This window comes from Hipposideros armiger, unplaced genomic scaffold, assembly GCF_001890085.2.
Source record: "Hipposideros armiger isolate ML-2016 unplaced genomic scaffold, ASM189008v1 scaffold_47, whole genome shotgun sequence".
Classification (NCBI taxonomy): domain Eukaryota; kingdom Metazoa; phylum Chordata; class Mammalia; order Chiroptera; family Hipposideridae; genus Hipposideros; species Hipposideros armiger.
Window position 1 is genome coordinate 1,267,123 of NW_017731397.1, and position 5,063 is coordinate 1,272,185.

Sequence of the window (5,063 nt, forward strand, 5' to 3'; positions counted from 1 at the left end):
ATATTTCAAAATGCATTTTTGAAGGTTAATTAGAGAAGCGTGGAGACAGTGTTTTCCAAGAGGGATTTTTCTGGTTCCTTCCAGGTCTATGGATGGCAGAAAAAATAACTTTCAGACACTGTAAATTGAGTATGTGAAGCTGTGAGAATAAACCCATCTCATTAGTCATCGTGTCAATTATAGTATCTAAGGAACAATTTTGTAGCAATAGCATATTTATTTGATGTTGCGAAAGCTACCTGGCCCCACTGTTAGGACGGTATTTGTTCTTAATGCTCCGAGTACCTCTTTAACAAAATGGCACTCCATAAAAATTTAGTGTTCCTACTGTAATTAAATGGCCCTAGTCATTTTTGCGTTTGTGATATAAACTATAATGGCTGTAAAATCCCGCAATTAACTTTCCTTGCGCCAACATTTCATACTTGAGAAATTCTCATTACAAATTTCATTACTGATTCACTTATCTGTAATTTGTCCTATGTAACCTAAAGAATATTAACAAATTTAGAGTCACTTTTGCTCTATTAAAAAACTAAATATAAAAGTCTTTCGCCTAGCAAGTCAATCTCGATATTTCAAAGGGACCCAAAATGGTTCAAGTGCGATGGGGAGGCGGGGGCGGGGTATGGGAAGGGGAAGAGATCACATGATTGGAAAGAGGGGATGTGGAGAAAAATAAGTGGGTGTCATTGAGCTCACCTGCCTTCTCAGCAAGAGGCCCGAGGCCCTTGCCCAGGTCCCAGGGGAGACATGACAGGGAAAGGAAACGAAGGACTGGAGAGTTATACGTATATACAGCGCCTGGGGCTTTTTTTTTCCATTTCTGCTTCGGTTTTCTTTTTCTCTTGGGGCTCAGGGCTGGCTGAGGGGACGACTGCAGGGTTGTAACTGGCTCTTCTGTTGGGTTTGTTTGGTAGAAAGTCTATCGAAGAAACTTGGTTGTCACCGACGGCAAGATGGAAAAAGAGTTCAACAGGAGATGGAAGGACGACTGAGAAGGTCCCCATCTGGGGGGGACCCTTGCATTTCAGTGTTCTGCCTCCAGAGGCACTGATTGGCTTGTGGTGAAATTTGGAGAAACTTTCTGCCTCCTCTAAACACCCTCCTTCACTTTTTAAGGCCAAAACAAATGTACACCCACATTAAAGTGATGCAAAAATTAGCTGACCTTGTGTCAGGGGACCTGAACTCTACTCCTTGTTTTGTCAAGGCCTTGTTGGAGGACGACGGCAAAGGTTGCAACCTGCCTGGGCCCCAGTCGCTCTGCTGGGAAAGGAAAGGGTTTCACTAGAATGACCACTGAGATTCCCTATGTTCTTCCCAGGACAATTCATTTCCTAGGACAGAAAGCCCAGAGCTTCTCTTCTTCCAACAGTGGGTGACGTGAGGTGCCAAAAGCCCTGTTAGCCACTGGGTTCCCATAACAATGATCTCCGCAGGGAAAACCCTGAGTAAATATTTTCCCCCAATAACATCCTATCTCGCATTTCGTTGCCTTCCATAACTGCATTCATTTTATTCTAATTTGTAATTAACTTTTACAAAATTAAATTGGAGATAGAAAATTACTGTCCCGACATAAATAATCCCTGCTGCTGGATGTGGCACTGTTAACACAATCAACACCACGATTCATAAATGAAAGAAATGTTGTCATACTTATTACTTCTGTGTGCTCCATCTTTTATAGAATATTACAGTGTAAATTGAAATTTTATATGATTTAATAAACCTCAAAAAGATATTATGGCCAAGGAACCACATAACTGTAACAAATTGTCCTCCTCCGTCATTATAGAGCTTTCTCCTCACACGGGGCTCTGCCTCATTATCGGAGTGGTGTCTTTGACAACCCAGAGCCCATTAAAAACACCTTGAAGAAAGGATACCCCACACTGTGGAACTTCAAAATCTATATACCAGGCTGGAATCCTGGGGGATGGTGCTATAAAATGAGGGAACAGTTCCTTTCATTTTTCATCCTAGGAGTCGAGCCACAGATGTGGTAGCTGGGCCCGTAAGCCAGCCCCTCCACACCTCTCTGTGACCCAGGCCAAGTTCCTCACCACCACGAAGATGCAGAAGTGAGATAATCGAGCAGCAGCAGAGAGAGAGGGGTTTATTATCTCTCCGAATCTTTAGCTAGTTTTTATAGGGCTGCCGGTATAGATTTAAGGTTTCTTTGTTCTCAGAACACCAGGGCTCCCGTTTCTCAATGATTTGCCATTTTTCAAGGGTTTCTGGCTCACCCAGGAATTCATTAGGGGGTAGCAGAAAGATAGGTAGATGGACTAGGCCGGCAGTGCGATTCCAACTAAATCCCCTGTCTCTCACGTGGGTGCCCTTGCCTCATCCACGCCCCCTTGTTTTCCAATTTGGAACGAGGAAGCCGAGACTTTCATGCTGTCTCTCACCATGTGCAGTGGTTTTCCTGGAGCCTCGTATGATTTCTGCAGCTTCCAGCAAGGTGTGGGACACACTTGCGCCGAAGAATTTAATGACTTGTTTTACTGCCTCCTGCCATCAATATTTATCTACATTAACCGAAGAAAGGCATTACTGGAAATGGCGTTTCACACCTCTGAGCATTCTACAGTCATTCTAAAGTCAGAAGTTGTACCAAATTCTATGGGCAAATGTATGAATGGAAATAACCCGACTCGAAGTTTTTAAACTTGAATTGACTGCGGCAATCTGGAAAAACCGAAGTCAACATTATTCCAGTTGTTCTAGGTGAGAATGACTGGAAAAAAAGCAATGGAAACCATCTTTTTCTCTGCTTGGTTTTTCTTGAATTAACAAGAGCACTTCACAAGTATGTAATAGAAAAGAAAAACTCCGGCAAGGCGATGCTTCTTTTTGCCTTAATCGGCCAGGCAAGCCAGCTGAATTATCACTTCCATATTTCCCCTCCCCTTCCTCCAGGAGTCAGCTTTCTCACTCTCCCTTTCCCCTACCAGAGAGCCTTGTCTGACCCCATTTTATCATGCAAACATTTCCTGGTTTCCTGGTTTGCACCTCTGAAAGGATATCTTGCTTGATGGTTTGCGTACCTGCTTGCTGATTGCCTGCCTCCCCACTGGCATGTAAGCTCCTTGAAGGGCAGAGACGAGCCAGGCAGACACGCCATTCTATCTTCAGCACAGAGCACAGGCCCAGGGATGTGGCACGGGGCCACTTTCCGTTTGCAGAGTGAATTACCTGCCCTAGGAGATCGTGAACTCGAAGCACAATGGGTATTTCTAGTCCCTGTACAGACGACATCATTTTGAGCTAAAAGCTTAAAAAGGGTCATTTAAACATCTTATGCTTGAGCTATTCTCAAAGACCAGCATTTTCAAGGGTAAGAGCATGTGGGAGATCAGCTGGGCCAACGCTTCACCTTACAGAGGACAGAACTTCGTCCCAGAGAGATGAAGTGACTCGTCCAAGGTCGTGTGGCGCTCTGCAGAGGCAGAAGTCGCTCTAGATCCCAGGCCCCTGGCAACCTGCTGGCTCTGGGTCTGTCTCATACCCTGTCCTCTGTCTCCAGAAATAAGCTCTCCAGCCAACGGCTTCTAGAATGGTTTGACTTTCACATGCTGGTCTGAAATGTACTTCTTATAAATTCTCCAATCTTTAGAAATATGCCTGGGACATCTAGGCAAGAGAATCAGTCCTCAATTCATATTAGATAAGGTTTACATTTTTAATAACAGGATTAGAGCTTCAGAGAACTTTATAATGGCACTCGTAGCCCACCACACGTAGGTTTTCTGCTCATCCAAGATTACTCACCGAGTGACTTTACACACCCGACTTGGGACTGGAACTCACAAACAGAAGGACACACGTTCCGAGGGTGGGTGGGGGTGGAGCCTGAGTCCCAGGCTTTCTGAAGCTGTGGGAGCCTACTGTTATTGGGTGGACTGTGTGAAACACAGCTGGCACATTACACCTTTTCTTTTTAAAAAAAAAAAACCATAAAGTGGAATTACTTTATTTTCATTTTAAGGCTTGGGAGCACTCCATGAATTAACCAGAGATGGCCTGGAGAATAGCCGGCAAGACTGAGAAAAATCACTGAATTAAGAAGCTGAAAGACCTTGTATGGATCAATCCACATGCAGGCACGAGTCTTAGCATGACTTATAAAGTATTTGTGTCCCTAAATAAATAGATAGGGATGAATTTAAAGGGGGTCCAAAAAAAAACTATTCAGAAAAAAACTGGTGTAGCCTGCTGTTTACAGAAAACCAGGGAAGACTTAGGTCTGATTTTATGCCATCCTAGGTATTAGTACTCACAGAAATATAATTGTCTACTAAAATTAGATATCTTTTCCCTTAATACCATCTGCTTATCAATAGTTCTGGATAAAATTCATACCAAAGGTAAAGAAAAGCATGGTTCATAATACAGGGCAGAATCGTTGCGAAAAAGGAAATAAGCAAAGGTTTCTCTCACCATCAAATCAATAACCCATTTTCTTAGCGATTCATCCAAATGAGAACCTGGCTCTTAATGTTTTAACGGAGGTATTATCGCAATCTTTTATTTACTCTCGATACTTCCAAAGCAGGATCATTTTAGTGTCAGTTCAGTTGATCCTATTATTGATATTCCCTGTATTTAGGTCAGTGGGACATGCCCAGATGAACCAACAGTTTCAGGTGTCTCAAAATCAGAATACAGAAACATTTTCTTCCTTCTTTCAGGCTAACAAGCAGTGACAGGTATTCAAAGCCTCAAACTGTCAACACGGTGACTTCTACTGTCGTCTGCATCATAATCTGTTTCTTAGTAACACTTGGTCTGAGCAGCAGTAATAGAATTAATTATACTTCATTTTGCTGCCTTTAACAGTATTGACCAAATTTAAGAACAAATGAGAAGTGCTTATCAAGCTTGAAGAAAATAATCCATCAGTGGCACAATTTAAATTCTCTGCAGTTCTCTTATTAATCAAAGTAACACTTACTATCCTATCTCCACTTCCCATTAACAGTCATTAAGCCCTGCTGCTGATTGAAGCAATTTCTTTAGGGACCTCAACCTCATTTTTAAGAGAACCTTCTTTA